Below are 11,923 nucleotides of genomic sequence, written 5' to 3' on the forward strand. Positions count from 1 at the left end.
TAGGAACTGTAAGCTAAAACAAATCCTTCCTTAAGTTGCTTTAATCATGTATTTTATCACAGTGATGATCCAAGTAACAGCTACAACCACCCAGGAAGAAGACTGAGGAGAGGAAGCTACTATCCTGAACTTCCTGCCCCCTTTTGCCAGGGACATGGATTTTTCTAGGCAGTTTTGGGAAAGAACAGGAATCACATTCCCCTGAGAGGTGATATAGCTAGGAAGGTTATTTTACATTCCGGGAACTCTGATTATGGCGTTGAGGTGAATAAAGTCTCCTTTGTAACCCAGGGATGAGGTTTCTCAGAGCCAGTGCAGATGTGCCCTCATAGCGAGAACATTGCACAATAGGCCAGCTAATGAATAGCTTTCAAGCTTGAACGGTGTCTCATGACTCAGATGCCAATATTCAGGAAGCTAAAAGCAAGCGGGGAAAGAGTTCAAAGACAGCCTGGGCTATATAGAGACACTCTCTGTCAAGGAACAAATATATTTTTCGAACTGTGAGCTGCAACCCACTAGTGAGTCATGAACTCAACTTAAAATGTCTCTGACAGACAGTGAACGATGCTCCTGCATCGGCTCGCCTTGCAGTGCTTTGCTGGTCTTCACTGATCTTTGCCTCTCATGACATTGCAGAGAGAAATGCGCCAAAGACCTTCTCGTGGCATTCAGGCTGCTTCTTGCCTCTTTCGTGGACTTGTGCCAATTTGGCAGAGCCTTGTGGTTTCTTCTGGATCAAGCTACTGATCAGTCTTTGGTGTTTGCTGATTGGACTGGACTGCCATTACTGATTCATGGTTGATGTTTTGGACTGGACTGCTGATATCTTGACAAGAAAGATTGCAATTGTCCCCCAAAGAACTACCTCTGAACAGGTCCGCATCCCGGTGTCCTATCAATCATCTTTTTCCACTATTTTTCGTTGGTGGGCTAAAAGGGTAGTTGAAGCATTTAAGAACCCTTATTAAAGTAGGATTTAAAAAAAAAAATCTAGGGCTGGAGAGATGGCTCAGCGGTTAAGAACACCGACTGCTCTTCCAGAGGTCCTGAGTTCAATTCCCAGCAACCATACGGTGGCTCACAACCATCTGTAATGGGGATCCGAAGCCCTCTTCCAGTGTGTCTGAAGACAGCTACAGTGTAGTCATATACATGAAATAAATAAATCTTAAAGAATAAAAATAAAAAAAATCTAAGCCTATAGATAGCTACTGAGACTCAACTACACTGAGACTGACCTTTGACCGCTCCACATACATATGTACATGAACATTCATACCTGGCACACATGAGCAGTTGTAATCACTGTAAACACACACACACACAAGCACATGCACATGTGTGGTATACCAAGGATGACCATGAATTTCTGATCCTCCTGCCTCTACCTTCACAGTCTCTGGATAACAGGCATGCACTTTCATACCTGGTTTACGTGGAGTTATGGACTAAACCCAGGGATGTGTGCATGTGAAGCAAGCACTCCACCAAGAGGGCTACCAGCCCTGTGGTTGAATGTCTTGAAAGAGGTAATTGAGTTAAAATGCAATCTGTAGGATGGGTTTCTACCCATTCTGACGGTACCCTTATAAGAAGACATTCAGACCCACAGATGTTTGGGATATATTTGCAAAGGAAATACCATGTAAGGACACAGTGAAAAGGCAGCCAACTATAAATTAAGGTGGCAGACTTCAGCAGTAACCAAACCTGCCCAAACCTTGATACTGGGCTTCTATTTTCAATGCTGAGAGAAATAAATAGCCATTGTCTGAGCATCGTTTTCTGTTTGGGTCTTGGTCAAAATAGCTGTGTAGACTGCACTGCACTCAGTTTCTCCAAGTCCAGCCTGGGCAGTAGGAGAAGTAAACCACTTGCAAAGCAAGCAAGAAGAAAGCAAGCAAACAAGCAAAAGGCTGTCTTTTCTTGAACTTGTTCGAATCGTTTACAAAATATATTTTAGAATAAAAAGGTCATTTTAGAGGTTGGCCATGGTGGTACACACATGTAATGCCAGCACTCAAGGGAAGAAGCCAGGAGGGTATGAAACTCCCAGACAAGCCTGGGCAATAGGAGACTGTGTTAAACAATCAAAAACACAATAGCTTCTCACCCCCCCCAAGAACAACAAACAAACAAACAAACACCCAACTATTTAAATGAAATAAAGACAAAATGGAGGGATTTGTCATAAGTTTTAGAGTCCAGCCCCTACAACTGATTGTTGAGTACATTTGTTCCTGTGTTCTGGTCCATGGGTTTATTTTACGTTTTAGGTTAAAAGCAGAGATGCAGAACGTTCTCACGCATTTTTCTCAAGAGGAACATTCTTTGGACAGAAATGGTCAAACACGTTGGGTCCTTGATTAGGGCCACCTTTTGTCTTTGTTCAGGCTGGGGCCTTTCTCCTCATTAGTGTCTTAGCCAGCTGCCTCATTCAAGTTGAGCTGCAAAAAACAAACCCCCTGCCTTTGGCCAGGAACATTCAGCCTGGCCTCTGTGTGCCCCTGACTGCCATTTCTATTTGGCACTAGAGGAAAAGCTTTGCCAAGTCCTCAGTAGTCTCAACAATTAGGCACAATCTCCTAATGTTCACAGCTTCCTTTCTGACTCACTTAACTCATGTCAGATGGTTTCTGACAAACGTTAAGCTAAAGGCCAAATTGTGTTTCGATGTCTGAAGAATTTCTGAGGAGGAACTCATGAAGCTCTACACACAGTCAAAGGTGGATGAGGGATGGAGACATTTTCTTCAGTGGTATAGCCACTGGTGGGGTGCCATAGGTCTTGTAAGCAAACACTTGTCCATGTACACACACACACACACACACACACACACACACACACACAGAGAGAGAGAGAGAGAGAGAGAGAGAGAGAGAGAGAGAGGGAGGTGCACATGCACGCATTCACACAATGCAAGCACACAAGGGCTAATTAGAAGTCCAGGGTCAGCAAGAGTGAGTGGCACATGAGAGGGTAAGAGAGGTAAAGGTAACAGCTCATACATCCTGTACATGTATGAAAATGTCAGAATGAAAGCCATTGTGGTGTATAATTAATATGTGCTAATAAAAACATTTTTTAAAAAAAGGAGTTTTGAAGCCCCTGCTCCTTCCACACAGAACAAGGTTCCCTTCTCTTCAGAGGGAACTGCACCTTGGCTTTCACTGAGGGGTTTTCTGGTTGGTCACCGTCACTCCTCAGCCTTGAGCTGTAGAGTAAGGATATACTGGTGCAGCTCAAGGTTCCCTGGAGACAGGCAAACACCGGAAAGGAATGGACTCTTGCACAGAATAGATCAAGACAATGAAAATGGTGAAGGGTCCCCAGGCTGAGGTGCTTTTTGGAGTGTCAGGAAAACAGGTCATCTGAGGCTCATCCAGACAGCCGCTCCCCTCTTTCTAAACTTATCCTTCTTCCGGAAAGACTCCCAGATTTGAACCCATGGTAGAAACTGCTGTCTCACTTTTTTTTTTAAATACTTTTAATCTTTATTTCCAAAATTGACTCCTCCTCCTTCAATAAGATGGTATTTCTGGACTTGACTGGCAGTCAAGATCATACCAATAAGAAATAACCATAAAGTAGAACTTCTTTTTGGTATAGCGTATAATATTTTTAAACCATAAAGTAGTTGAAATATTGAAAACTAATTTTATCCTATCTCCAGTTTCTCTTAAAGACAGTTACTGTGACCAGCTTCTTGTGTGTATTTTTAGATAGTTTATATACAAGTGTTTCCTGACATGTCAGCTTGAATCTCACAAAAATGACAAAATTTGCAATATAGAGAAGTCCTGTCGTGCCCCAGGGGAAGGGGAGGCCATGATGGCTATGACTCATATAACCTCTGCTACAGAGGGGCTCCCTGGGTCTGTATCCACAGGTCTGAAGACAGCTCACTCTTGCTTATGTTAGGCACAGAACTAAACTGTGGGGCACAAGTTGAGTGTTTTGGGGACTCCATCTCTATGCTACAAACGTAATCATTCCAGTATCTGTCACCGCAGCTAAGGAAACACTGTAGACTGTGTGATTTTTTTTTTAAATGACATTTACTTGTTAATTTTGCTCCCCTGTTTGTGTGCACCCAAGTGCCAGGCACGCTATGCACACATGTGGAATGACAACTTGGAGGAGTCATTCTTTCCTTCCATCACGCAGGTCCCAGGGATCAAATTCAGGTCATTAGGATGGGACTCCCATCAGTACCATTACCTGACTGTTTGAGCTGAAGTACCGTGACAGTGCTAGACTTGCTGATTTAAACAGCAGATTTCTTTCCTCCTAGGTCTAGATTTTGGAGAAGTCCAATGTTAGGATGCCAGACGTTTTTCGTGAGACTCTCCATTGCTGGCTAACACATGACCACCTCCTCCTGTGTCCTCACAAAACCACGGCCTTCACCAGGTTAGGAATCAGGGAAGGAATCACCTGATAGTTCTTTTCTTCTTGTATGTTTTTGGTTGTGGTTTATTTTATCATTTGGTTTTTGAGACAAGGTTTTACCAAGTAGCCAAGGATGACCCCAAATTTCAATCAATCCTCCTGCTTCAGCTTCCTGAGGGCTGGTTATTTCCTTCCTTGTTACTGGGACAGGGATTGGCTATGTGGCCCGGGCTGGTTTGGAACTCATGATCCTTCAGAGGTAACCAAGATGGTAGGAATCAAGATGTTGTAAAGAGACTTTGTACCAGGGCTGGAGAGACGGCTCAGCGGTTAAGAGCTCTTGCTGTTCTTGCAGAGGACCTGGGTTTGGTTCTCAGCCCCCATGTATCAGTTTTTAATGATTTTTTTTCCCTAGTTCCAGGGAATCTGGTGTCTCTTAATTTCTCTCATTGACTATCAGACTTCAACAGTGGACTCCCTGAAATGAGGATTTCCCCAGGAATCTCATGCTGGCTCATGCCAGGAGAAAGAAAGGGCACCAGCAAGAGGAGAAACTTACCCCTTCCCCAAAAGATTTCAAACAGGTCTAACAAGCACCTTACAGGATTAGACTAAAAACCACATAGTAAATGAGTCAATGGTGGGCAAAACCACACACATTGACTGGGTGATGGGATTTTGGGTATGTATTACTATGTCTGACTTCATACCTTTTCTTCTGTAAGAATGTATTTATTATTTCATAATTACACACACATACACACACGCATATACACACACACGCACGTGCACATGACACACATGCACATGTGCATACATATACATGCACATATGCACGCACACACGAACGTGCACACACATGCACACATACGCACACATGCACATGTACACACACGCATGCACACACGTGCACATGACACACATGTGCGTACATGCACACACACATGAATGCACACACATACACACATGCACACACACACATGCACATACACACGCACACACATATATATCAACTTTCATCATTTCCCTTATTTACTTCTCTTATCTTCTTCATGTTGCCAACTAGGAGTCTGGATGATTTCTTTTTCTCTTCTGATCAAAGAGTTAAAATGCAAGGGGCAGGGCATTTTGATCTCAACAGGTGGCCGCAGGCAAAAATCTCAAACTTCACAGGCAGAGATGAAACATACTTTTATTCCAGGTGAAGAAACACACAAGGTGTCGGGGGGGGGGGGGCGGGGGGAGTGCAGAGGCAGAGAGAGACCTGCAAGATCCATTAAGCAGCAGAAAGGGGACATAGGAAGCTGAAGTCTGGCTCCTCTGGAAAGTTGGGTGGGTTCCTTTAAGGGTTGTTGGTGAGTTAGAATAGGGTCCCCTTTCCCTAATTTAGAGGTGGCTGGTTTAGATGAGAAAAGGGAAACTGATAGGCTCACGACTTAGGGTATATACATCCCAGCTAGGCCTTGGGAGCATATCTGACCAGTCTGGACCAGTTAGCCATCAGGGAAGCTACTGGTGGTAGCAAACACCTGACAGACCTTTGTCTCAGGTTAGGAAAAAGCCAGAAGTTTGCTATGCTCATTATCCATCTGTAGATCTCCTTATATGTCTGCCGGTCAGGGATCTAACCAGTAAGCCATACTGATACTGATTTTAATAAAATGGCAAAGTTCCTGATCCCTTCCTCCCTTCCTCCCTTCCTCCCTTCCTCCCTTCCTCCCTTCCTCCCTTCCTCCCTTCCTCCCTTCCTCCCTTCCTCCCTTCCTCCCTTCCTCCCTTCCTCCATCACATCACTTCTTATTCCCAACACATCCTCCTATACCAGCACGGAGTTTGTTTGTTCAATGTGGCCTGCTGCATTTTATTAGGGTTGCCTGCAGGAGCACAGATGAAAGGTTTGTCACCTGCGCAAGGACAACATATCAGTGCTCAGTGGCTGTACCACCCATGAATGCGGCCTTCACTCTTTCCCCAATAACTTCTAACTCCCGATAGCTCATCAGGGAAAGGGGGGCTTTATAAGCCCCTCCCCATTCACTGCTGGTTCCTGTCCTTCACAGGTCTCCTGCAGGTGGCCACTGCACCTCTGGTTTCATAAATGCCACAGCCATGTTATGTGTTATGTGCTCCTTCCTGTTCTCTGGCTCTGATGTTACTTGTTACTTAGTCCCTCTCTTCTGCAGTCTGAGCCTTGGGGGAGGCATTAGAGATGTCTGGCTTAGAGCTGGACACATACACACAAAAAATCACTTCTCAACAATTTGATCACTTAAGAGTCTCTGCATTAGCTGTCACCTTTGCATAGGGACACTTCTCTGACCAGAGCAGTGAGCTGCCCTAGCCTACGGAAATAAGCGTAAGTATTTAGAGAGCAGTTTGCAGCGTTTCCTTCATTTAATAAGGATGCCATTCTTTGATTAGACCTACGATCTCATTATATCCCCAGTTCCTACTGAAATAGAGTCAAACTGGCACTGGGGAGTCATCAGGAAGTTGTATGTATGATGGGCTGGGGAGAGGCCTAATTCAGTCCCCGACAGTGTGAGCAATGTTTCTCTCTTTTTTTTCCTATCAAAGTAGCTTCTAGAAACGAGCGCACTGACTACTCTAGTGCGTGCTGGCTGAGAAAGAGGTCTACATTATGTCATTACAAGGGCAAAGAGGGGGAACCGGGATGGCGTAAGACTCACACAGCTAGCCAATGTGGGACCAGAGTTGGGAAAGCATGGCTCTGATACACTGGTGCTTGGTCTGCTGATGCTCTTTGCCAGTGCCTGTCTATGGGAGGTCCCTGTATTTTTCTGCCTCAATGAGTCTTTTTTAGATATTTCTCCTATAATTACAGTGCCTGTTCTGAGAGAGGCTGGCTGGGTATCAAGGTCAGTCTAAGCTCAGACTCCTCCTAGAGCTGACTCAGACCCAGGCAGTATTGTCTGTGTCGGCTTGCATCCGACACTGTCTTCAGGGACTCTGTGTCTGGGTTTTTACACCTGAGGCTTTAGGGTTCTTTGTGTTTGACCTTGACCTCTGTGGTTCATGCTGATCCTTGCTCAAGATTCTGTTTGTTCTTGGTTCTCTGTTGCTTTTATCGGATCCTATCTTGAGGCTCAGGTTTCAGCCCCATCTTTCATCACAATGCGCTCAAACACCAAATCCAGTTCTTTCTGGGTACTATCCTTTCAGGTCACCACCCCAACCCTTTCCACAATGCTAAAACTTTCTTTCCTTGGTTTTTTTATCCTCTTTCCTATGAAACCTTCTTTCTTCTTCTTCTTCTTCTTCTTCTTCTTCTTCTTCTTCTTCTTCTTCTTCTTCTTCTTCTTCTTCTTTTCTTCTTCTTCTTCTTCTTCTTCTTTTCTTCTTCTTCTTCTTCTTCTTCTTCTTCCTCCTCCTCCTCTTCTTCTTCCTCTTCTTCTTCTCCTCCTCTTCCTCCTCCTCCTCCCCCCTCCTCTTCCTCCTTCTCCTCCTCCTCCTTCTTCTTCACACCTCTTGTTCTTTTATCATTTGTTCTTATTTTCACATTCTCCGTTTTTTCCTGGACTGCTGTGTGCACACATACTGAGTAACATCATTTTTATCCTGTAGGGTTTGCAGCACCCTTATCTCCTAGGCTGTCAGGAGCAAGCTGCATCCTAAGCCACAGGGAAGGAGAAGCCCCTGTAGTTAGCAAATTTGCTCTCATATTCAAACTCCAACTACACCCATCCTTGTTTGCTTCATACATGTTCATGTGCATGTTCATGTTTATGTGCATGTTCATGTTTATGTGCATGTCTGTAGTACCCTTTCATCCTATATGTCCTGTTATTTAATTCTTCCCGGAACAAATAACTCAAGTTCAATTTTGTCCTGAACATAAACCCAAAGGCTACTTACAACCCTGACAAATATTAAAAAAAGAAAATTTTTTTTTTGTTTTATTTTTGTTTTCAAGACAGGGTTTCTCTGTGTTCTAGAACTTTCTCTGCAGACCACACTGGCCATGAGTCTTCTTAAATATTTAATGTAGTCTTTTTAAATATTTAAACAGACCACCCTCTGTCTCCCAGGTGCTAGAATTAAAGGTATGTGTCACCACTGCCTGGCATAAAAAGACATTTTTAACTGTCCTTTTCCCTTTAAAACAGATTCTTTCTGTAACCTGGGCTGATGGCTGATTGGCCTCGAACACAGTTTAGTTCAGGCTGGTCTTGAACTTGTATCCCAAGTGCTAGGATGACAGGCTTGAAAAACCATACCTGGTCTTTGATTCTTTGATATAGATTAAAGTGTGTGTGTGTGTGTGTGTGTGTGTGTGTGTGTGTGTGTGTATGCATGTGTGGGTGTGTCTGTGTATGTTCTGGGTTCTACATAATAAATAAATTTCAGGTTCTCCTTGACAGAATGATAATATATTGTCTTAAGCCAGTGACCAGAGACCCTTCCGGAATGAAGTCTTTCTTAGCCTCAAAGTACCTCACTAGAGAGGGTGAAGACCTTCTTTCTTTTTGAGACAAATCTCACTGAGCAGTACCCACTGTCCTGGAACTCACTATGTAGACCAAGCTAGCCTTGGAACTTGTAGAGATCACCTGCCTCAACCTTTCAAGCTCTACGATGCTATTCGTTTGTTCATGACCCAACATCTATACTCAGTGACTCTTCTGCACCACATTGGTGGCAAATAGCCGAAGGGGTGAAGGGGGGTATAGAGGGGTGGGAGTGGGGAGGTGGGAATCAACAGGATCCCAGGGAGTTTGTTTTTCCAGGTGGTGGCCCTCAGCTTCTGGTATTGGGTCATCACCTTGGGCAGTGATGTGAACACACTCAGGTAGAGGGCACTGAGCTGGTCCTGTAAAACCATTTCTCAGGCCACAGGGAGCCTCCCCGGCTGCCCCAGAGCACAGCAGGTGACACCTGTTCTTGAAACATCAAAGACCTTGGTCTTCACAGATGGGGAAAGGTGAAAAAACAGTATCTCTCCTTCCTGGTGCAGGACCTATCCCTAACATTAGGGACCCAGTGCTCCTGCGTCAGAAATCATTTTCAGAAACATTTAATCTCTTTAGGAAGCCTTTGACTGCAGCTCGGGTCTCTGAATCCTCGGTAAATAAGCAGCGCAGATGACACATGCTCAGAAGTAGGGTCACATCTCTCCCAGGACCTCTCTTCCCTCAAATCTTTCCTACAGCTTGTCTTATGGGGAAGCTTAGCCTTTCAGTTAAGTTTTTGTCCTTTTCAACATTAATGCCTCCTGCCTCAGCTGAGAATTGTCCTATTGTTACTCTTGAAATGAATCATTTGAAAGTGTTAAAACACAGCAGTTCTTGGTCCCATCCCTCTGCTACCTCCAACCCTAGGTCTTGCCCAGTTCAACTGACCCTTTTCTGTTCTGCTATTGTTGTCTGAGTGTCTGTTCTTTTTGTTTTGTTGTTTTGGTTTGTTTTTTGGTTTTGTTGTTGTTTGCTTTTTTTTTTTTTTTTTTTTTTTTTTTTTTTTTTTTGGTATTGTTCCTTGGGAGCTATTCACCTTGGATTTGTTTGTTTAAATTTTTTTTGAGACTTTCATACACTATATTTTGATTATGTTCTTTCCCCTCCCTTGACTCGTCCTGGAGTTTCCTTGTACATCCATGCAACTTCATGGCCATTGTCTTAAAAACCAAACCAAACCAGGACAACAACAATGAAAGCACTATAAAAACCAACCACGGAGTCAGTCTGATCTGTGATGGCCAACTACTCATGAGTATGAGGTTTATATACCCACTGTCAGCATGAGAAGAGAGAGTGAACTTAAAAAAAAAAAAAAATCTCACCCCTTAGCCAAGAAGCTATGTGTAACTGATACCTGGAAGGAGAAGGAATATCTGAGAGAGATGAGAGACAGAGAGAGAGAGAGAGAGAGACAGACAGACAGACAGACACAGGCAGGCAGGCAGAGATTCCTATTAGGAGCCCAGGACCCAATCCTCTTGTCTCTGCCTTCCTCCCCAGCTCTGGGATTGAGATTGTGTGCCACCTCTTTTTTTTTTTAATGTGAGTTCTGGGGCTCAACTCAAGGGATGGCCTTCTTCATCCCTGCACAGAAAAAAACTGCTGAGCTGTCTCCCCAGGCCTGCAAAAGATTCACTTTCAACCTCTATTTGTCGTCATTATCATTTATTTGCTTTAAATAACTGTAGATCTTAAAGATAGGGAGGCTTAGACTCAGCAAGAGGAAGACCCTGATTAATTTTCCTCTGCTGGTGCAAACAAAGTAAGCTTTCTTTTTCTTAAGTGGCACTTAGGCAGAAATATGATGTTGCGTTCTGTAAAAAGATAAAGGAGAGAGAATCTGTTTGGTGGATGTGTAGTCAGGTGTGGGGGAAAGGGGTCCTTCTGTGGGCCCATGCTAAGGCATCCCTTCCCCCTGAGGGGCCAGCCACACTACAGTATAGAGTTTATTCAGTATAGAATAGAGTTTATTCAGGGATTGGGGAGAGTAGTTGAGAGGGTAGTAGAGACAGAGAAAGGCAGAAGGGGGGCAGGGTCGAGGCCAGCCATGAACACATGTGGGGGCAGAATGAGGAGAGCGGGTCAGGGGCAAGAGGACAGAGTGGGAGCAAAAAGGCAAAAGCAAGAGAGAGCAGAGGGGCAAGCAGCCCCTTTTATAGTGAGTTGGGCACACCTGGCTGTTGCCAGGTAACTGTGGGGCAGAGAGCCTAGACAGAATGTTAACATATGATTCCTCCTTTTCTTCTCTTTTTATCATCCCCATTTTCTAGACCATTTTGAAGAATGAGTGAGTTAGTCTTCTGCTGTTTAGTCTTAGTCTCTCAAAAGTTCTAGTCTATTTATTTCCAGGCAAATCCCCACTTGGTACGTTGACAGGTGACTCAGAAGTGTTGGTGGGTGGCTGCAGAGTGCCACCTCTGCTTGTACCCAGTGGCTATGACAATGTATAGATAAACAGCGACTCAGGAGGAAATGAGGCCCCAGGGAAGCTCACTGGACCAGAATCTCCTTCAATAGTTGGCCCAGCCTCTTTCAGAGGTGATCTGCTTCTCTGATGAAGAAGACAAAGCCACTTGGTTCTATGTGAAACTCTGTAACAAGTTCCCATTTAAATCCCAATCCCTGGGGTCTCCAAAGGGAGGTGGGATTAGGTGTCAGGCAGGTTTGTGGCCCAGAGATAGCTGCTGGTACTCCTTGTGGGGTCAAAGGCTGGGAAAAACCTTTCCTATCAAATTGTCACCAGCACCTTAAAAGATCTGTGTCTTTGAATTCTAGAAACAAAAGCTGAGCTCTGCCCAAAGTCTGTTGACTGTTGAACTTTGGTTTGTCTTGAAGTTGGTGGCAAATTGCTGTCCATAGAAAAACATTCCTTTTCGCCATACACAACAGGGTTTCCAGTTTCTAGATTCAGAGAATCCTGTGTGTGTGCCTTACAGAGTTTGAGGATTGGCTCCTTAAAATGGCGTTTTGTCTGATTGCCTGGCATTGCAGATCTAATTTGGAAGCCATATTACAACCCCAGTTGACTAAGCTCTTAATACAGAGGATGTTTC

This window comes from Rattus norvegicus, chromosome 9 (assembly GCF_036323735.1).
Source record: "Rattus norvegicus strain BN/NHsdMcwi chromosome 9, GRCr8, whole genome shotgun sequence".
Classification (NCBI taxonomy): Eukaryota; Metazoa; Chordata; class Mammalia; order Rodentia; family Muridae; genus Rattus; species Rattus norvegicus.